We start from the raw sequence: 23,816 nt of genomic DNA, 5'->3' as shown, positions 1-23,816 counted from the left end.
TAGCTGCAATCCAAGGAGAGAGCTGTTGTGCTCAAATTCTGCTTGCATGTTTCCCCAAAGCATTTGATTGGCCACTGTGAGGACAGGACGCTGGATTAGAAGAATTCTGGAGCCTGGTCCAGAAGGCTCGTCTTATGTTCTCTGCTGGTTCGAATTCCTTACTACACAGGCTCATAAGGAATATATCACCAACCTCTTACGTTAATCTGGATCTATTGTTATAAAGGTGCTATGAGAGCTATACTGTACATTATATTTAATGCAGGGTTAATAATCCACTGTAGAACAATCCCAAAACATAAAAAAGAGAAACCAAACAGAACACCACCCTCATGTGTGGAGTTTATCCAAAGCTCCTGGTGGACAGCGAAGGAAGTAATCCTTTTGCTCCCAAATTCTGTCTTGCAGGTGAGGGTTTTAGTGTTCCTCACATATTAAAATGGACCCATTTTTCTCTTTCCCTAGGAAAGGGGTAGTGAAACAAGACAAGGCAAAGATTGCATTACCATTGTGTCAAGATTTTAATTGCACTTTGCAGTAACAATAGTCTTCAGAAGCCCCAGAGGCAGTGGTACCAAACCTAATTTGCAATGTGTCAGTATTTGCGATGCTAATGCAAAGATTTCAGCTAAGGGTCTTTCCGTTTGCCTCCTGTGGTCCCTAATGTACTCTACACTGTTTCTAAGCCACATAGCACAAAGGCTTATGCACACTTAAAATGGTGTTCCTCCGCCCCCGAATTTGCTAGTAGTATTTCTTTCTGCCCTCCTCCCATTAGTATATCAACTGTGTAGAAAGAAACCTTTCTTTATCTCTCTTTCTCTCTGCTCCCCCACCCTTCTCAGTCGTTAAGGAAACAGGAAGAACTTAAAAGTGGTTGCTCTCCAAGCAAATGTGTGAGTTTGACATATTAATAAAGTGCTTTATTATCTTAAAATAGCAAACACGAGGAAGGGCTTAAAAACCTAAAGCTTCGAGCCATTACCAGAGGGAAAACACATTTATATTAAAATCCTATGCAATTAGGTAATTGGGTTTTTTAATATATTAAAAAAATCTGTTTACTCAAATTATTGATTCAGTTCTGCAGGTTATTCTACCTTTTCATTCTCCTGTTTCTATAATGCTGCCCTGGGGCTGGAACGATATCCCATGTGCATTAATGCTAGTCTCCCTCCGCCTTCAATCGGCCTATGGGACTTTTATGGAATACAGAACATCCATGGTATATATCCTGCCAACTGCTGTCTCAGATGTGTCTTTGGGATACACCTATTTAGGTCAGAGGTAATAAGGTGATCTCATATTGCACTTCCATTCCGTTTTGTTTGAATGAAGGTACTCAAGCTTCAGAGCTCAGATATATGTGAAACTACCCATGAATCTGAGCAAAAAGCTTATACCTGGAATTTAAAAGAAGCACACAAATAATGCCTATTTAAACAACAACAACAACAACAACAACAACAACAACAACAACAACAACAACAGTAAAATAATGGCATCTATGCACTGTTCCTTAAAAAAAAATAGTGGTAGCTGTGACAACAGTAGTATAATGTCCAGATTAAGGGAAATATTGCTCTATTCTGCCTTAATCAAACCACACTTGGAGTACTGTGTCCAGTTCTGGACACCACAAGTTAAGAAGGATGTTGACAAGCTGGAAATTGTGCAGAGGAAGCCAACCAAGATGATCAAAAGGCTGGAAACCCAGCTGTATGAGGAATGGTTGAGGGAGCTGGGTATGTTTAGCCAACTGAATAAGAGGAGACTGAGAGGAGATACAATAGTCATCTTCAAATATCTCAAGGGCTGTCACATGGAGGATGGAACAAGCTTCTTTTCTCCTGCTGTGGAGGGTAGTGCCCAAACCAATGGCTTCAAGTTACAAAAAAGGAGATGCCAACTAAACACGAGGAAGAACTTTCTGATGGCAAGAACTGTTGAGCTGTGGAACAGATTCCCATGAAAGGAGGTGAACTCTCCTACATGGCAGGTTTTTAAGCACAGAGGTCTGATGGCCATCTGTCATGGTTGAGAACCCTGAATTGCAGAAGGGTTGGACCAATTGTCCCCCGGTGTACCTCCCCACTCTACAATTCTACAATTAACTAGCAAAATGAAGATAAAGAAGGCTGTGCAGAGACATCCAGACTAATTGACATTGATTACCTTACCCTCAATGAATTTGTCTAATCCCCTTTTAAAGTCATGCAAGTTGGTGGCTTTCACTACCTCACATGGTAGCAAATGCCATACTTAAACTAGGTTCTGTGGGCGGGGGTGGTACATCCTGTTTTGCCACCAGAGGTGAAATGGGAAGATGCCAACCTGCCTCACCACACCACCCCTTACCTGAAGCCTCCCTTACCTGGGTTATGTGGTGGTTCCCACTAAGCAGCAACAATGGCCGTGGGTTCCGGTGAGATCTCACAGTGGCAGTGGGGGTGGGTGAGGCATTTGTAAGGATGCAGCCTCTTGTGATTCCACTGCCTGAGGCAGTTGCCTCAGCCTGCCTCATAGGCAGGCCATCTGTGGAAAGAGTGTATCCTTTTGTCTCCTAGTTCCTTGGAGGTAGAAATATGATTCAGTTTGTATTCAAATGAGAAGCTACCTAATTCACATTTCTTGAAACAACATGCGAGTTTAAAGAGAACCATCCTTCAAAATTCACACTTCTCTGAGTTTTGCAGTGCAGTTCTCCAGACATGTAATGTGTACAAAAATGCATATACTAGGTTAAATTGTGCATAAAGATGTATATGTTAGTGAAAATAACATACATAAATGTATTATGTTGGCAAAAAATAGCTTTGCAAATATGTGTGTATTAGGCAAAATCGCATACCAGAATCTGTATATTAGGAGATATTTGCTGATGTATTTTCATGAGGACTAAAAAAATCTTCACATTGAGGTAGAAATATGGAGAACTGAATTAAAGATTGGGGAAAATAAGAAACTGCTAGAAGAAACTGAAATTGACAGATGTGCCCATTCCTTCTTGTGTGACACCATTTCTTACATCTTCCATTGCTGTGGTGGAAAACAAGACAAAAAAATGGAAAGCACAAAGAACCACAATAGGACGGCAACGTGTTATGGTTAATAAAGTGGCACAAGTCTAATAGAAGGGAAGAAACTGCTACAGTTTTGCCAATAGATATCTCATCAGGACTAATGAAACTAATGGTGATCATAATTTAAAGTCTCATTATTGTTATTATTATTCCATTCAACGCTGAGTTTGAAATCGATACTTGAATATGACAATGAGTCATTACAGCCTGAGGAAAAAGAAAACTTCCTAAGGATTTTAGAGTTTAGCCAATTTGTCTTGAGTGCTCAGAACACTGTTGAATAATGCCAATATATTATTAATCCAATTATCACTTAGAGACTGACTTTTTTGTCATTCATGCTGCAGACTATTTAATGCCCTACATCAGAGCTTTCCAAACTCACGACACATTAGTGTGTCAGATGCAGTGTGTAGGTGTGTCACACGGAGGCTCCTCATGCTCCTCCCGGGGTTGGAAAGGGGTTAGTTTAACTTCCAGTTTGCTAGTAAAACTGAATTACTGTGTCGCGAAATGATGCATTGTCTAAAAAGTGTGTCACCAACATTAAAAGTCTGGCAAGCTCTTCCCTACAACGATTGGGAGGTACCTCTCTTAGAGCAACCTGTGGCCCTCCAGGTTTGGTTCCGTCACACAGTGCACCAAGCCAAGGGGGCCCAAAATAGAGAAGGTCCATAATTGAGAAGATCCATTTTGGGGCGCCAAATGTTGGCCTTGCACAGGGCGCCATATTACAAAACATTGCAAAAGCCCACCACTGCTCCAACTGTAGTTGGACTCCCATGTTGGTTTCCCATGATTCCCTAGAACGTGCTGCTTCCAACATATATCCCTCTCCTGTAAAGAACAGAGTACTTACCTTTCAAATTTTTCAGTTGGCCTTTGGCGCATGGTGGGCCGCCAATGCTACTGTTGTTTAGATTTAGGCTGTTGATATAGAACTTTATGTTATTTTCATAGCCGTGGGATCTTATTTGCTATTAGCTACCTTGAAAGCAGCACAAAGCAAATTAGATGGTAGATGAGATGGTAAATAGATAGGTGATAGATAGAGAGATTATAGATATAGCTGATATAGATATAGATAGATAGTCAATAAAATGATGCAGCCAGTGGAAGATCAGCAATCAAATAGAGGACCAACAGCTGCTGGAAGCCTGGTGTTTGTACCCTTCAAACAATGTCCAGTTGTAAAGAGGTGAAGAAAAGAACACTCTGTTTTCAGTCACTGGCCAGAGGAATTAGGGCTGTTAAAGTTTCTATCCAGCAAAACACTTGCATTTGGTAATAGGTAAAGGACCCCTTGACCATTAGGTCCAGACGCAGATGACTCTGGGGTTGCGGCACTCATCTTGCTTTACTGACCGAGGGAGCCGGTGTACAGTTTCTGGGTCATGTGGCCAGCATGACTAAGCTGCTTCTGGCAAACCAGAGCAGCGCACGGAAACACCGTTTACCTTCCCGCTGGAGTGGTACCTATTTATCTACTTGCACTCTGTGCTTTTAAACTGCTAGGCTGGCAGGAGCAGGGACCAAGCAACAGGAGCTCACCCCGTCATGGGGATTCGAACCACTGACCTTCTGATCGGCAAGCCCTAGGCTCTGTGGTTTAACCCACAGCGCCACCTGCGTCCGCATTTGGTAATAGTCAGTGCTATTTTTCAAGAAAAAGAGGGTGCTGGAACTCATCATGAACATTCTCTTAATGTCAATGGTGCCCACCAAAGGCTTCCGGTTCAGCGCCAGCGCCGATCGGCGGGGTCCCGTCTCGTCTCCGAGACGGCCCGTCTCTGCTAGGAGTGGGGAGGGCAGCGAGAGCGACGCTGCGCCCCTTAGAACCTCGGGAAGGGCGTCCCGGGGGCGAATTTTGCTCGGCAGAGCCCCAATCCGGACTCCCCAACTCTCCGGCAAGCTCTAATAAGAGCTCCGGAGCGAGGAGGGTAGAAGTCGCGGGGGCCATTTTGAGCGGTAACGTTATCCTAGCGGTGAGAAGCTTCAAGCCGAAGGCGGAGAGCGCTGGATTCTTCTGAAAATAAAACGATTGGAAATAAGACTGTAAGTAACCTCACGATTTGGATTATAAAACAATTTGGACCTGGGAGAGAGGGGGGAAAAGAGGAAGCCACCCCCCCACGGCAACATAAGAGACAGTAAATAGAAACCCGAAGCCGTAAATAGAAGATCTCAACTTAAAAGGATCCCTCAAAGGCATCAAAGAGAATCTCCCCTAAATGCAGGGTAAAAGGGGAGAGAGACTGTGGTTGTGAGTGCCCTGCAGAAAGAGGTTAAGACCAAGAAAGACCTTTCTTTTCCTCGGGAGCCGGCAGCCCAGACAACCCAGTGAGCTGATCAGGATTTATAAGTCAAATTTTATTTCTATCTTTATTTCTGGACTTTTTGGAAATTCCTTTTTGGTTTATATGCTTTTGAAATGCGAGTTCGAACTTTATTTTTAATAAGACTTGAAGAATGCAGCCAGCTTGTTAAAATGGAGTCGAGAAAATAAACTGTGACCATATTCCACCCCATGTGACAAGTTTTGACCTTGACAGGATTGAACTATGTCAACAAAAAGGTATTCGCCTGAGTTCCAGCGGACTGTTTTGACCTTAATGTGGGAAGTAAGAATAGAACTATGTCAAGAGAAGACACAACAGCAAGAGTTACAGCAACAATTCCAGATGGTGATGGCAGAATATGACTTCTTAGAGGATGAAGCTATTGAAACTGAAGAAGACGAGTGTGAGAATGACAATGATGGGGACTGTGATTTGGAAGGAAAAGATGAAGATGAGGACTGTGATAATATAACACAAAATGAAGCCCACCAGGAAAAAAATGATGATTTTACTCTACAAAAAGTTGGATGGAGTGCCTCCCCTTCGAGGGGGGCACGATTGGATTTACTGGAACTCCAGAATGCCCACAGGGAAGAGGGAAAAAATAAGCAGAGAAGAGAAGAAGCTCAGGGGTCTTGTATGGAGGCCTGGATGGCAAAAGGCTGTAAACAGGGGGTGGGGTGAAGGGAAAGTGAAGTTGTGATTATAAGGATGGATTAACAGGATTATAACTGGACTGCTGACTACGGAACTTGCTGGATTGGGGGGGGGTGGAGCCGGTAATCGGGGATGTAAGGTTAGATTGGGAATAGTTATAGTTTTAAAAGTGAATTGATTTTGGAAAAAGGTGAAAATATGGAGGCTTATAGAGGGGGTAAAAATTAGGCACGGGAAGAAAAAATGGGAGTTTGATTTTTCAGTGATTGGACATTAGGTGAAAATGATAATAGCTAATTTAAAAGTAGTATAAGGTATAAAGGTGTATTTTATAAAATAAGAAACTGTTGAAGATGATAAAAAAGGGAGGAAAACCGGGGAAGGGGGGAGGGTGGGGAAGCCCACAAAATATGGTTTAACAATTATGAATGGAAGAAAGATTTTTTTTTGTTTTGTTTTGTATTGTCTTTTTTCTTTTTTGTCACTTTTTTCTTCTCTTTTTTCTCTTTTCTCTTTTTTTATTCTTTTTTTGGTATGACAATAGATGGTTGGATGGATGACCTCCTGCGTACTGCCCTGGTTTACTGGAGCTCCCTGGTGGCAGGGGGGGGGGGCTTTGGGGGCAGGGGAGGGGGAGGAGGACAGAAATCCAATCATAAAATGGACCATTTCTGACTGTTCACCTACGTGGGATACTTCTGTGGCAGGGGAGGACCCATGGAGGGGGGTGGGAAGAAGGTGGAAAAGGTGTTCATGTATGTACCGTCTTTTGTAATTTGTAAAATCAATAAAAATTATGTTTTTAAAAAAATGGTGCCCACCAGAGAGGTGCTGGAACCCACCTGAGAGGTGCCTGAACTGAGTCCCTGGGAGTTCCCCCTGAAAGAAAAGCCCTGGTAATAGTACAGAATCTGACTGAAATTGACATTTTTACCTGGTACACCATCCAAAATAGGAGTTGGAGTCCAACAACATCATGGAGAGTCACAGGTACATCAGAACTTGCTGCAGTACTATTGAGTGGCATCTGGCAAGAAGACTGTGATGAGCAAGAACCAGGATGGCCGGGCTTCCCTGAAGTCTTCCATATATTTTTGTTGCTTTGTGAACTATTGCTCTGGTTTACAGTTAAGCTACATTTATATTGCTTAGGAAACTGTCTGGAGCCTTGGCAAGAAAGGTTTAAGAGAGCAAGAGTGACTTGATCATCTCTGGTCAAGTGTGCCATCCAGAACTTCTGTTGGGAATATTATAGGTAAATGGCCCAGAATGATTTGGAAGTCACTGGAAACTCCCCTGGAAATGGATAACTATTTTAGAGAGTATGAGTCATACTCCTACAGAGAGAGAGGGAGGAAGGAAAGAAGGGAGGGAGGGAGGGAGGGAGAGGCTCCTACAGCTGAAGAGAACAGGGGAACAGGATGTGTGTGTCATGGGACAAGAGTATTGTTTGGGGGAAAAACAGAATGATAGAAGAGGGAAAGAACCAAGAGCCTCATCTCTCCAGTGATTTCTCTTCCAAGAGAACCCAAGCCCTGGCAAGAGCTGTGCTGCTGGGGAATGGTCTCTTGAATGGTCTCTTGATGAAAATTCAGTTCCTTCTATGCTCCAGTGAAGTTTGGCTTACCATCTGGGGTGACTGCAAAGGGGAAGTGCTGGAGGGTTTGTGAATGCTACAAATTACTAAATGGAGATGTTTTCAACTCAAGAATTTCGTAGGAGCTAATTTTCATTCAGCATTAATCTCCACTTCTTCTGGAAAAGGTCCTTATCATTTCCCCGTGTTCCTTGATGACCACAACTTTGCTTTGGAATCATCATACAGCTGTAAGGTTCTGTTTCAGCAGCTCAATTTCCTGCTATAATGTTGCATCCTTGCAAATAATGGTGCTGTCAAGGCAGGCCATTGGGACAGAGGTCCAAGAACAAGCTAGAGGACCAGCAAATGCATCAGGCCTACTTGATAGAAGTGTTAGGCCTACTTGATAGAAGTGATCGAAGTGAAATAACCCACATTTCCATCAAAAGAAGGGATGTTGTGAGCCGTTAAGTCCAGAGTATAAAATTACCTAACTGCACCACTGCATATTAAAACCATTTGAGGTTTAAACCTTTCCCAATTTTAATTTTATTGGTTTGATCTGATCATGAAAATTAGCACCTTACAAATCTATAGATTAAGAAAATATAGCAGCGTTATCTATGGGAAATTTCTCCATGTCAAGGTTATCAGAGATAAGTTAGCTTCCCAGAAGAGAAATGAAGATGTTTGGAATATTAGCACCAAGATATATCTCGTTGATCTGTGACATATTTAGGATAAAAGACCTCTGCAGCCTTGTAAGGGCATCCAGACTCTTCATATCAGTCTTCCTCTGACAGCACATCAGAGTATTGTTAATGACCCTTCCAGCAGGGAGACTGAATTAATATACCCAGGAGGCAAGAACTCTCTCTCTCTCTCTCTCTCTCTCTCTCTCTCTCTCTCTCTCTCTCTCTCTCTCTCTCTGTGTGTGTGTGTGTGTGTGTGTGTGTGTGTGTGTGTGGTGTGTGTGAGGGGGGGGGAGAAGAACCAGTAGATACCCTTTTGGAAAAAATGTGACATCTAGAGAAGAGCATGTTATATATGCATTTAAATATATGGCTCTGTTACACTTTTGTCACCTAAAATCATGGTATCTATATCCCATTTTAAAGCATTTGAACAAGGAAAAGGCATGCAATTTTAGTAACATATTGGAGTCATGCATAACAACCAATATTCCTGATATGCATAAAGATATATAAAGGCATTTGGGTGCCTGGGTAATAATAGCAAACAAGGAGTGGGGAGGAATTTGGTACACTTTTTAAAGCAGATTGAACCATTCTGATGCTTGTGGATCAAAATGAACCTCCCAGATTATGTCCTTTTCTGGATGTTGCAATGCCAGTTTTGGTGCACAAAGCCCTCCACAAAGATTATCTTTTACATAAAAGATACATGCAGCATTGGAAAGTAAACATGTTGCATTATAAAAGCATGTATTTTATGCAAGAAGTATGTCTAAAAGGCATAATAAACGTGAACATGTAGAAAAGTGGACTTTTGATGCAGGCTTTCAAAAAATCTACATGAAACTGAACGAAATGGAATGATGATTGTGTGCCAGTAAGACTAAAATAGGACAGAATTCGCAGTTCAGCCTATCTCTAAGCACAATATAGATATATACCTGTGTGCATGGAATATAGCTTCCCTATGTGGATTTCCTTCACTGTTGGGAAAGTTGCAGAGTAAAAGAATGAAAGAAAGAACACCACCTTGGAGAAGAAGTTAAACTCAAAATCCCACATCCACTGCAATCCCGAAGAAATTTCCATTTGGCCCTGAGAATGATGCAGATAAATGGAAGATTCTTTTATGCGGAAATAAAACTTTTTTTGGGGGGGGACCCTGGAAGGCAGATTTTGGCATAGAACTAGAAAGAACACACCTGAATTTGGCTTATATATTGAGCAGCTTTATTGGGACCCTCCAAATGTGGGCCTGGGTGGATTGCAAAAACAATACCTTCTGAATGTCTGCCATGCTCTGTGTATACTCTTGGGACTGTGATTTTGGCAAACCTTTACAGGTTCCCATTTGGCCACAGTGACTGAATCACAAACCACCCTATGTGTACTGCTAGGCAGTGTCAGCTATTCTGGCCAATGGCCCAAGTTTCAAACCCTTTACATTTTACATGCATGAACATCTAACCATGCTAAACATAAATAAATGGGCAGCTTTTACTTCTTGTCTGTGCTTTCCTTTTCATTAAGAGAAGAAGAATAAACCCAGAGGAAATTGTGACCTTTGCAAGCTTTCTCTCTCTCTCTTTTTTTTTTTTTTTGGGGGGGTGTCCCTTTTTCTGACAGGCTGTTTTTGATTCCCACCATCCATAGGTGGGGGTGAGGAAACAAGCTGGCAAGGAAAGGAAAATTATGTTACTTTCAAAATGTGATTTGTGTTTCTCTGTTATTTTATTATTCTGCAAACGTGAGCTCATGCAAAACCTCACTTCCTGGGATGGTTGTGATTTATGCAAACAGCTTCGCTGACCATTGATGGTACTGATAATGAACTTGCCAACCTTAAAAATGCGAAGCCTAGCAGGCTGCCTATTCAGCAAGGAAGGCTGATCAGAATACATCCTCCTTCCCAGCATCACATCGCTTGCCCTTGTTCCGCCACTTGAGTACCATGTCAGGTTCAAAAAGTTGACTCTCGTTCTCAAATATCTCCCTGGGATCGGCCCAATACACCTGAAAGGCCACCCTTGCCTTTGAGATCACGACCTTGCATGACAACTAATTTCCTTGGGAAGAATGAAACTGTCAATCTCCAGAGTGAGAGTTTAGGAGAAGAAATACAACTCTCCCCCCCCCACCTCACCCCATTGCTCTGGAAAATGGCCAACGGCTATGAAATCACCTCCCAGAAGAGATGAAAGCGGTAATCAGCATGGCAGCTTGGGGGTCAAACCTCTGAAGTCCTTTTTATCGACTTAAGCATCCCACAATTATCCAACATTCTCTCTCCTGCCATATGGTGAGAATTCTTGGCAGAGACTTCGTAGATACAGATGGGAGGGGCAAGGCCAAGATTGGGAGACCTGGTTTTAAAATAAAACAAAAGTGAATGCTGTGAGTCAAGGAAATAAACAAAATATATGAGCTAGAGATTTAACTCTTTCCCTTAAATGCATAGCAGGAGAGAAAGCAGAAGCAGGTTTTACTGGGTATATTGGAAGTCAATAAGATCCAGCAATCTGATGAGAAGTTTATGAAAGAGTGTAAGAGGTGACTGGGAGGTAGATGCCTGGTGCAAATAGGAATTAGATGACCACACACACCCCTCAATATCCCAAATTCACTCTGGAGATAACTGGAGTGGCCTAGGTTATTTTGCCAAATATCATCCAGACACTCAGCAAAGTAATTTGATCTCCAAACTGGATTGAGCGCGCACTGCAGCACTCTGTGTGATTCCTCGCCACCACCATTTTCCTAGTTTAGGCTGAAGTTGTAACCCCACTTACCTGGGAGTAAGCCCCACAGAATTCAAGAGGGCTTATTTCTGAGTGGTGGACAATGCTTACGATTGCAGCCTTAATGAAGGGGGAGGTCAGCTTGGAAACTCTGCACCGAGTTCTGTAGCGGCGAGGGGCTCTCTTGTGAACATGGCACATCCTAAGAAGCTGGGAAACATGGAAAATGGTGATTGCCTCTCAAGTCCTAAGTGTCTTGGGACCAAGTTTAGTTGAAGGACCACCTGCACATGTATGAACCTGCCTGGGCATGGAGGCCCAGGTGCTAAGGTCCACCACATTAACAGGCACAAGAGACAAGGCTCTTTGAGGCAGCCACGTTCTTTCATGGGGGGGGGGGTCATCTGGTTCCCTTGCTATTTTTAAAGGGTCCTTGAAGGCTTCAATAAAGGATTGGCATGTCCCGTTTCACCGCTCGTGGTGAAATAGGTGCCCCCTCGGGTGTATGAAGGGTGGGGCGGAGGGCGCTCAGCCCTGGGTACCACCCTGGGGGGTGACAAGATGGCCCGCTGCCTCCCCTCCCCCAGCTGTAGAGTGGCCGAGGGCATGCCCACGGTGCCCGCACTGTCCATCCGGGCTGCTGCTCAAGCGCCGTCCTTACAGGGCACCACACATGCGCAGTCCGTATTCCGGCTGCGCATGTGCCGCAGGGCAGTTCGCCCCACCCCTCAGCGCCCCGCCCTGGGTGCCGGAGAGGCTTCCTCCCCCACTGTGCCACCCTGCCCTGGTGCAGCTGTGACATCGCACCAGATCTCTGACGGTGGCTGTTCCACCCCACCTTTTGGGTGGGGCAGTTCCTGCCTCAATATGTCCATCTATTTTTTTAAGCCAGGCATCCCCAAACTTCGGCCCTCCAGATGTTTTGGACTACAATCCCCATCATCCCTGACCACTGGTCCTGTTAGCTAGGGTTCATGGGAGTTGTAGGCCAAAACATCTGGAGGGCCGCAGTTTGGGGGTGCCTGTTTTAACCTGTCATTGATACTTCTAGTTTTGATTGGTTTATATAGGTTATACTTTGTATAGCTTTGTACTGAAGTGGAGTCTTCATGAAATAGGGTGTTCATGTAGTGTTAGAATGTAATATTCACTACTTCAGCGAATATTACATTATACTTGTATTTTTAATGGGTTTTTTTTTATCTGTAAACTGTAAAGGTATAAAATATTTCAAATAAACACATCCTATGTTTGTGACTATAGGGTGGCAGCCAGCTTCAGTTTTCTTCTAAAATGTTCATGGTTGGTAAGAGAGAATTTGTTTATGGGACAGATATGTTCATTCTGAAAACAAGAATCAAGGTTGTAAGGACTGACATAGACCAGTGTGACAGTTTACCAGGGTTCTGCAGAGCTACGTAAGCAGAAAGATAAAACCAGACCACAAAAGGGAAATGTATGTGGTGAAAGGAGTGGTGGTAGATCTTCCGATCTTCTGGTAGAAACAAGTCTTGGATCTTTTGCAATTGGAAGGTTCCACCAATGGAGCAAGTAGACCACCCTCCAATCTGTTGTCCAGGGAGTTCTTCTTCAAAGCCTTGCATTCAACTATCACAACTAGAAGCACACATTATTTCAGCTGTTCCTATTCAGCTTCTCTCTCTCTCCTATTTATAACCCCCCTTTTCCCCCTGTCTGCTAGAAACTTCCATCCCCTACGCTTGCAGAAACTGGCTTATGACCCCATTGTACCCCAGTGTTATTTCCTTGTGATACCTGCATAAAAATGTCTTTGAAAGCATCTCGGTGAAAAAAGGAAGTGTCCTTAAAATGTGGAGCAAAGCCATGCTCTTTAATCGACTTTTCTATTACAACTCGCATATCTCCCCATCATTCCTGTGACCTTTCTCTCCCATACACAGTGCTTCCTCCTGGAGCTCCTTCCAAATTCTGCCAACTCTGCATGGCCTTTCTAAGTTGAGTTCAAATTGTAAATTGTCAGCTTCGGATCCAGACATGACTTGCATATTTTCTCTCTCTCTCTCTACGGTTTTGTTAACTGTAAGAATAAGGAGTGAGACCTTGTCAGCATATAACCATAGCTGTCAAGTTCTCCCTTTTTTTTAAAAGGGAAATTCCCTTATGCTGAATAGGCTTCCTCGCGAGAAAAGGGAAAACTGGACAGCTATGCATATAACACCTGCGCTCAGGGATCTGCAGTGGTTACTGATTTGCTACTAGTTCCAGTTCACAGTATACAAAGCCCTTAATAGCTTGGGACTACGAGATAGCCTTACCCCATGAATTCCCTCCTGACTGCTTTGCATAGCTGCCAAGTCTCCCGTATTCCCCGGGAAATCCCCGTTTTTCCAGCTGTTCCTAGCTGAAAAAATGATTTTTTTTTGTTTTTTCCCGATTTATTCTGGCGCGGCGGCCATTTTGGAACTGGGGGGAGCATGCTCAGAAGTTACTTTTGATGCTGCTCTGCCCAGTTCCAAAATGGCTGCAGTGCGACCTCTGGCGCGGCGGCCATTTTGGAACTGGGCAAAGCAGCATCAAAAGTCACTTCTGAGCATGCTCCGCCCAGTCCAAAATGGCGGCAGCGCTACTTCCGGTCTGCTACTTCCGGCCAGTCCCTTATTTCTCCGACAGCAACTTGGCAGATATGCTGCTTTGATCTGCAGAACAGGTGCCAAATAATGCTCATTCTGTGTCTTTAAGAAAGCAATATTTTACTGTTGCAGCACCTAAACTTTGGAACTCCCTGCCTATTGATATCAGGCAGGTGCCTTCCCTGTTCACTTTTTGACATTTGCCAAAAACATTTTTCTTTAGAAAAGCCTACCTGGAGATCTAGAATGCTGGTGTGTCTTTAGCTTATTGCTGGGTTTAATTTTTTGAATGTTTTAATTGCTTTTATTAATAATTTGGGTATATAAATTGTATATAATTTTAATGAAATGGATGGATGGATGGATGGATGAATAGGTAAAAATGAGACTTTCTTAAGTGTGTCCCAATCTCTTCCAGCAAGTTTGCTTGGAACAAAGGTCACTGGGGGCTGGGGGCTTTTCTCTAAGGTTTATTCACACACACAAATACAGGCTGAGATGAGAGATCCTGCCACTCACCTTAGGCTTCTAAGTGAATCCCTAATGCTATAACATTGGATTATTAGAAGGAGCAAATCAGATCTCTGTGTCCTTCATTTCTGTGGCAAGGCCTTGCTTACATGACAAAGCAGGCACTCAACCGACCTGGCTAAAGCTATTTCCTCAACAAAGGGCTCATCCAAACTTCCACCTAGAAAGCACAGGTCTGAGTGGTTTCCCACTTATTCTAGGCATGGGGCTGAGTGTTTTTTCCCTTGTCCTAGGGTAAACCTGCTCTTTAGCTTTAAATCGGGGCAAATGTCAATCTGGAGGAAACACAATTGATGTTTGCTCCAATTGAATGAAAAGATTGGGTTTCCCAGGGCAAATAGAGTGTGGATGAGTCCAAAGTAAAGAAATGGTTTGACCCTTTAGCTATCCCCTTTTTCTGCAGAATCCTATCTTCCAGCTATAAAGCCACACCATTTTATGCAGCCATAAAATCAGCCATTTATTCAAAACCAATTACAAGTTGTTGTTCTTCTTCTGAAAATTATCATAATACTCATAATTCATGTGTACTGAATCTGCAGCACTTTTAAATTTTGTTGGTAAGTTTGGGGAAAGTTGCATTTTCTAAATAGCCCTCTGCTGCAGGCTTGTCATGAAGCTCATTCAGAAATCTCTCCGGGGTTGTTTATGAATCTTGAGTTCATGCCCTAGGTGCCCCTCTTAGAGCTTTTTATTATCCCTCTCAAAAATATTGTAAGGAATTATAGTCCCAGAGGAAAGGACTGCCAGGGAATTCTCATGCTATGGATGATTCAGTGAAACACTTAAATATGCCGACATAAATTTGTTTTCCTTAATAAAATGAATGAAAATTGTGCCTCCACTGTCATAAAGCATAGCCTGCCAGTTCCTACAGGATTTATCGTATTCAAAATGAACGCTTGTGCTTTCTCATCCTACACTGATTTGATCTGGGAGCGTCGTGAGATTATTTAATGGCAGGTATGGACGTTGCCACAATGATCAATGTTTTTGTGTAGGAAGGGGGATAATTATGTTTGGACCAGATTTTCTTCTTCAGATTTTGGACTTCCCTGTATTTCACAATACAGTTCTTGGCTCAAACCCTCCCCCCCATATTTTTTTTAAATATATATTTTCAGTTATAATATTTTGAGAAATATGTACATTCAGACAAAACACTTACTTTTTAAATGCAATTTTGATGTTTGTTTGTTTGTTTGTTTTTAAAAATGGCACATTATTGCAGAAACACAAGTGAAATAATCAGGAAACAGACTACTCAATCACTACTTTTTGGCTCCAGGAAAAACCCGTATTATGTTGTGGCCAGAATGATAAGAACCGGGGAAGCATGGAGTCAAATCTTTGTTTGGCAATCAGCCTCACTGGGTGGCCTTGGGAAAGTCATTATTCTTCAGTCCAACCTACTCCACTGGGCTATTCTGGGGATACAATGTGATTATCTTGAACTCCTTGAAGAAAGGATAGCATACCTGTGAAAGAGAAATAGGACAAAGTGCTGTGATACAACACACATGGAAAATATTCATAAGATCTAACATGGCACCTCATTTGTGAGTGCCCAGATTATTGTTCTGGTCAAGAAGTACCACTTCCAATGGTACTAAGTTTGTATGATACTGGGGAAGTGGATTTCATAGCTTCAAAGGTTTGACAAATATTTGACATCATGCAGTGGAGCATAAGCTATTTTACTGTTGTTGCAAGCTCTGAGTGTGTGACTGTTAGTCCAACTGTCCTTAATAGTCTTGGAGAAGACATTTTTCCACTTTCCTGCTAACACAAAGGCAGTATAGAAAATAGAAAAGATAATATGTTTGAAGGTGTGCGAGTCTGAAAGCTCAGTTTAACAGCTATAGCAGGAGGGGACGGAACATTTTATAATTCATTGGTGCAGTCTCAGAATGCAAATCTAGAGGATATGTAATACTTGCATTTAAAATAAAGGTTAACATCTACACTGACCCTTCCATATACCCATTTACGATGGCTTTAATAGCTCCAGCAGTTTCAGCTTAGAAGGTGTCTCTGTCTCTTTCTTACCTCCCCTTCATCTCTGGCACCTGTTACAGTAGCAACCAAGTCACCAGGAGCTCTGGGTTTGCATGTGGTTTCAGAAAGTGTGAATTAGTTTAAACACAAACCAAACTGAATTTTCTCCCCAATCCCCTTTCAAAGACTGGCTACTTTTTCATGACCGAAACCTCCTGTGACAGTATAAGGGAGAACAATTCTAGCCTAGTTGTTTTTTTCATTGTCTAGAATCTGTACGGAGAGTTTCTCTTTCTCTGTGTGGCTGCATTTAAATAAAGATTCCTACATGCTGATTCTTGTTGAGATCAAATAAGTGGAGAGGTGCGACTTGTACTATTTTTTAAAAAACCAACAACATAGATTAGCTCTTAGATGTGAAATTAATTGACTGTTCTTGACCAGGGTTAGCCTGTCCATGAAGCAGACCGAGGCAGCTGCCTCAGGTGGCGGAATCCAAGGAGCCCCCCTGCTACCACTGGAGAAGGGAGAAGAAGGAGCTGTGTCAGCTTCAATCTTCTGACAGGATCTTGTGGGGCTCTGGAAAGTGCAGCTGCGTGACCCTGGTGAGGCTTCAGCACGGGCAGCAAACAGTGTGTGGGGTTTGTGGTGTGTGGCTAACAGTGCATGTGCAGGCCAGCAACTTCCCGTTTCAGCTCAGACGGCAAAATGGGATGCTCCTGGTCTCTCTGACTATCAGCTTTGTGCAGATAAAATTGAGATGTCCAAATGTTGCTGTATTTTTTTGACAGCCCCGTCCCCAGAAGAATGTTCCAGAGTTCTACCCCCTTTTCCAGAGCACTAATAAGCCTTTCACAACTCAGGCATGTCAATTCACTTCTCACATAGTATTATGGGATCCCTCCCTCTTTCCAATCCCTCCCTCTTTCCAACTGACATTTGATATTCTGTTCATTGTCTTTTGTTCTCATCGGACTTGGATGTGGATTTCTTTTCTGGAAAGCGGGGAAGACTCCTCTTGGCGGGTGGTATCCAACTAAACAGTTCCGCTAGCAGAAGCACTTTTGCCTGTGCTACACAATTTCTCCTCCCTCTCTTCTGCCTTCACACCCCCTAAATCTGTTGTGGGTTTTCCTCCAACCCTCCAAAGCAGATTTAGGGTGTGTGTGGGTGTGTAGGGGAGACAGGAGATAAGTGGTGTTCAATTGTGCAATCCAAAATGCTTGTCATATCAGAACTGTTCAACTGGACACAACCCAGTGTGATTTGATTTGATATTGATTGATTGAGCTTCTTCAAGCCTTGGGGTTACCCTGAGAATGCTGGTGTATCCTACTTTTTCCTCAGTGTCCTTGTTTTGGAGGTGCATGAAAGGGCTTTTTTAGTGGTGGCTCCTTGCATGTGGAACTCTCTCTGCATAGTTGTGTCTGGCCTCCCCTCCTTATAGCTTCAGGCAGTTGGTCAAGTCACATCATTTGGAGGAGGAAAGACCTGATTGCTGCTGCCATTCAGTAATTATTGGTATATGTGTCTTTATGGGTGGTGTTTATAGAGATAGAGAGATAGATATAGAGATAGAGATGATAGAGATAGAGATAGATAGATATTTTATGTATTTCTATTTACTTGTTTTTATTGTCAACCTCTGTATAGCCTGTGCTTATAAATAAATAAACTGAATTCATTACTAGAGGACGATATATACACTTATCCAATTTGACCCATAACTCGATCCATCTAGGAAGCTTAAGGCCCATCTTGTTAATGTTATTAAAAAAAACCCAACAACTACAAGAATATATAATTCCAGTCAAAAGATTCTGAAAACATTTTTCATTGAAATACTACAATAGAGACACAATATCGTGTGTTTAATTGAAAATGCCAGTGACTCATGATAGTAGCATATTTTGTTTCAGAGGAGTCAAGGGAAAAGTTACAGTGCTTGAATTGTTATGTAGCGTAGGTGTATAGAATTGTGACATTTCCAGACACTTAAGTCAGTTTGGAGGTGTGTGTACGCACAAAGATGCAGTAAAATCATATGCTGCGACGAAAGAGTTTAATGTGAAATATACAGCCTGGCACTATGCAAAAGTAAGTCCAACAGGAGTTGAATGGTTATCATGGAATGATGAGGATGAAAATGCAAAAGGTGAATCTAATTTATTTACATCGTTGTGAAGAAGAAGAAGAAGAAGAAGAAGAAGAAGAAGAAGAAGAAGAAGAAGATCAACTCATCCTATCCATCCTGATTCTTCCTATAACATAATACATTCATTCTCCATGCCTCTTGTCCTTAATTGTGCTTTAATATAATAATATCAACAACTTCCAACTTCTCAAAGTTACCTTACAATTTATGAGTAAGATTAAAGTGTTAAGGTGCCAGGAGATTTTTATTTTTATTTTTGTAACGAAAACCTCCACTCTAATAAGGGAATAATAATAATAATAATAATAATAATAATAATAATAATAATTTATACCCCGCCCATCTGGCTGGGTTTCCCCAGCCACTCTGGGCAGCTTCCAACAGAAGTATTAAAATACAATAATTTATTAAACATTAAAAGCTTACCTAAACAGGGCTGCTGCATAAGAAAAACCCTGCTGGATCAGGCCAAAGACCTTTCTAGCCCAGCATCCTGTTCTCCACAGTGGCCAACCAAATGCCAATGGGAAACTCACAAGCAAGACATGAGGGCAATAGTATTTTCCCACTGTTGTTCCCTAGTAACTTGTAGTTCAAAAGCAAACCACCTCTAAAGCTGAAGGTTCCCAGCTCCATGCACCTGTTAGGATCTCTTGCTCACAAGTAGGACCCTGGCAGAGACACGTGCCCAGCTGGCATGTTCCCTCCCTCCTGGTCAATCGTTCGGGAGCTTCAAAAGCTTTCTCCAGTCCGAACATCACAGCGACTGATGCCAAGAAACATCAGCACGCTTTCAGATCTGCAGAGTTTGCGCAGTTGCGTAACAGAACTAAGCATTTTGGCTAATCTACGTTTATTTACATATAAACACACATGGAGCACTGCAACATGGCTCCCTCGCTCTCTAGCATCAGGCAGCAAAGAGAGAGAACAAAGGACAATAGTCCCACTTCAGGAAACACAGTAACACAAACATCCTGTCTTTGTCACTTCCCACTCTGTGGAATGTAAATATACACCACCATGTGATAGACAACAATCCCATGACTGCAGCACGGGGAATGAATCTCCAACAGCACCCTGACCTGAGATTCGTGGGGAAATTGCAAATAAAGTTAACAAGTAGATTCTTTACAAAGTGTCTCACGTAGCTTGAATTTAGCTCGTATGCAGTGTTAAGACACCAAACCTAATCCAGGGATGCTACTAAAATCTCTCCTACCATACACATTCTTGCAAGCCACCTTCCCTAACAGAATGCATTTTCTATGGTATTTCCATTAACACATGCATTTTATTCACACTTCTCTCAAAGCGTACATATTGTTGTACATATTTTGTTGTTGTTGGAGAACCACATCGTGATATTTGTAGAATATCCTCTCGCTAGCAGGGGATAGATATATCTTAAATACACAGGGGAAATGCACAGGAGGGAAATTCTGTATTATTTTTACCTTGCTCTTTTGCAAGTTTGCAAGTGAATTTCTAACATGAAAAGTTTGGGCTCTATGCCTATCTGCTGGTATACTCCCCCAAATTCTGTCACTTTGCTACATTTCATTAGGGTTGTTTGTTTGTTTATTTGTTTGAAGTGGCTTTTACATCACGTGAAAAGCTCAAAAACAATCATGAAATTAACATTGGGGAAATGGAATAAGCTGCTGTGTGAATGCATCCGTCGTGTCAGATTCTTGAAAAGGCTAAGCGAGGCAGAGAAAGCCTCTTCTGAAACTGGTCCAGCAAGAGCATCTAAGACTTGTGTCCTAGTTTGAGCTCAGCATGCTGTTGCAAGTGCGAAGATGCCATTGATTTCCTGTTGCTAGCTTATTCCACTAGAAGTCAAGGGTCCTGGTGTAACATTCTTTCTTAGCAATGAGAGGTGAGCCAGCCTCCTGCTGTTAGGTCTTCTTTCCCCATTCAGCAGGAATGGGTTCCCCCCAGAGTGTTCATTTCACTTGACACATGCTGCCTCCCAATCTTCCATTCCCCACAGCGGTGTGAAGGAAGACGTTCCCGACTGCAGCCTGTCATTTTCATTTTAGTTAAGCAATGGAGAGGTGCAGGTCTGTGTTTTTTTTGATATGCAACTCGCTGCTTTCGGTGCAAACAGATTTCCGAAAACAGCATGTTGTCTTCTGTGCAGCTGAAAGACTCGTGTGGTGTTACTGATCCATTTGGGGACTTGTAAACACTGCTTTTTCATGGAGGGAGCCAAGTACCTCAGAAATATAGCTCATTGCATGAACTGCTGCGTACAGCATTTTTGCGAGGCAGATTTCAAGGCAGCAATTTCCCCAATTGTCTGCTGCGGCACAATCTTGTGCCACAGGGGAGGCTGAAATATGATAAATGAAGCCAGCATTTTGGATGTATCCACCCTTCCATGCTTGTCAGATGGAGAATGTCATATACAGTACAGTGTTGATTCTTCTATCTCTGTTAATATCTATACACTGATGTCATCCTAGGGGGTGTTCACTGGCTCAATAATTCACCTTATATCAATATCTATGTTTTTTTGGGGGGGGGAGGGAATCTGATCAGTTTCTGAGTAGCTCTGTGTGCTGTCTGCTTCAATCTGTGATCTATGTTCCAAACAACTTTGTAAAACAAAATAACAAAGATTTGTATTCCCCATACTATAGAATGGTAATCTAAAAATGGCCAAAACTTTTTTTTCCTTTTTTGCAGAAGCTGATGAAATTTGCAAGCACTGGGTGCCCTTTAAAGTTTGGGGGCTTTTGGGGGGGGAGGGGAGCTAAAGGAAGTCACTTCCCTCCCTAATTGATAGTAGGGCAAATTTCATCTTGCAGCTTTGCACTTGCTTGTTCATGCCCAGAGCAGGATGACTGCCTTAATTGTAAGCCAAGGTGGTGTAATTGTAAGCCAAGGTGGTGAACCTCTGGTCCTCTAGATGTTAGAATCCCTAACCGTTGACTATGATGATGATCTCATGAGAGCTGGAGTCTAGTAGTACCTGGAGAGAAATATGTTCCCCATAACTGTTGAAATCATAGGGTGCCTTTCTGTACATATAGAGTCTTCTTCAGCTTACAGAACAGAATGTTCTTACATGTAGTAGGTAGTTCTTGCATGCATTACCCTTCATGGTCATTTCAGAATTATATGGAGCTTCTGTCTGCATCCATTATATGGATTGGCAATGTAGGTTGCTAGTGTATCATTATCCTGCTGCTTAACATGACTGGGGTTTTGTTTCTCTTCCCTTTATCACTTTTCCTCTTTCTGGATCTTCATATCACATTATAGGCCAGCATGACTCAGCTCCCATTTGCTTTCATATTATTTTATTTATATATTTGTTAAATTTATGTATCGGCCTTCATCGCAAGATTGTTTACAACATAAAACCACAAAATGATGTTGGCGTCTATGAGTGTTTGTGCTTGTGCCCTACTTGTGGGCTTCCCATAAGCACCTGGTTGGCCCTTGTGAGAATTCAGATGGTGAGCTAGATGGGCCATTGGCCTGATCCAGCAAGCTCTTCATATGTTCAAATGTATGTCCAGTTAATTTCAGTAAGGCTTACTCCCAGAAAAGTGGACATCAGATTTCATTTTTATTTGCTGCTTAAAATGTATCCTGCCTTTCTTTGAAGAATCATGCCTAGCAACTCATAACACAACAACAATGTAGAAAAACACAACATCTACAACCACAATCCCTTCGAAAGCATAAACAGCAACAGCAAAACATTCACCACAGCACAAAAATATTACTAACCCCCAATCACAGCTCATAAATCCAGATGGATCCAGTCTGTTGATGGGGGAATCCATATAAAGATGGGTTTGGGGGGTGCATCCTAGGGAGAGTATTCCATGATGTTGGTGGCACTGCTAAAAAGGCTTTGCCCCTAGTACTCAACTCACCAATTCTGTGCCCATGTGAGAACATGGAACAGGACGTCTGTGGCAGCTTTTGATTGGAATGAATGAGGAGGAATGTGTATGAGAAGATTGTACATGAGGCACCCAAGTCTTCATCTACTTTGAGTTTTTAAGTTAAGAACTAACATCTTGTTCTAAGCCTGTAAATAAACAGGAAGTCCAGGGAGATAATAAAGGTACAGTCCTGTCAAACAAATGTATTTGGGACTAGTTTAAGGTTATTGGCACTTTCTAGCGCCAGCCCACATATAGCATGTTGCTGTATTCTATTCTGGAGGTTATTAAGTAATGAACGGTAGCCAGGTCATTCTTCTCAAGGAAATGATGCAGTTGGAGTACTAGTTCAGGGAAGGGTCATTACTCAGCGGTGGAGCATCTGCCTTGCATGCAAAATGCCCCATGTTTAATCTTCTGGTAGGGCTGAGAAAAGACTCCTATATGAACCCCTGGGCAGCTTCTGCTAGCAAATACTGAACTAGTGTGACTAGGCATGAGACAACTTCCTATGTAGCTGAAGCCTACCATCCCACTTGGGCCAACGAAGGTTAGCCAGCTGTGCTGTACAAGGAGAAGGCTACTGCTCCATAGATCCAGAGGTGGGAGGCAAACTCCTCCATCATTTACCTCCGGAGTCTGGATGTATTTTCACTTCAGTTCTTCTCTTAATCTCTGTGTGGGAGGTACAACCGTTGAAACCAGCAGCAGTCCTGTGTAGGAAGAAGCGAGGGCTACAAGACTAAAGGTTCATGTATTGAGAGCAAAGCTTTTATCTGTAAGGTGGGAAGAAAACCTAAAATGCTTTGTGATTGAGTCTCAAGTTCTCTCACTCCCTCTCCCTCTCTCTCTCCGCCCTCCCTTCCTTTTTCTCTTGTTTAAACTATCACTTCCTGGACATATAGTGTACAAAGGTAATATTTTTTGGAGGGTGGAATCTTTAAAAAAGCTATGTCGGGAGAAATATTTGCCCTTCCACTCAATCAGCTTACTAAAAACAAACCAACTCAACAATGAGCTATGATTTGAGCTAGAATTCCTCCCCAGTCACAAGCTTTGGCCACCTCAAACATTAGGTAAGTGTGACAAAACCCCTGTAACATACCCATGGTAATTTCACTGAAAAGTTATTTTATTTTCAATTTTTTTGGATGCAATAGGTTTTACCATTCATAGAATCATAGAATCGTAGAGTTGAAAGAGACCACAAGGGCCATCCAGTCCAACCCCCTGCCGAGCAGGAAACACCATCAAAGCATTCTTGACATATGCCTGTCAAGCCTCTGCTTAAAGACCTCCATTGGCTGGTGGAGAATATTGGGGGGGGGGGATTTATGATACTTTTTTAGCACAGCAGTAATGATCAATCATTGTGAGTCCAATGGCCAATCCATTCCAGCATCTTGTTCTCACAATAACGGACCAAATGCCTGTAGGAAGCCTGAAAACGGGACTACGTTTTGACTTTCCAGCCAAGCAGTGGATTTGCTCTATTTAGAATGTCTTAACTGGGGGGTTTGC

This window comes from Zootoca vivipara, chromosome 8 (genome assembly GCF_963506605.1).
Source record: "Zootoca vivipara chromosome 8, rZooViv1.1, whole genome shotgun sequence".
NCBI lineage: Eukaryota > Metazoa > Chordata > Lepidosauria > Squamata > Lacertidae > Zootoca > Zootoca vivipara.
This window is presented reverse-complemented; position numbering follows the sequence as displayed.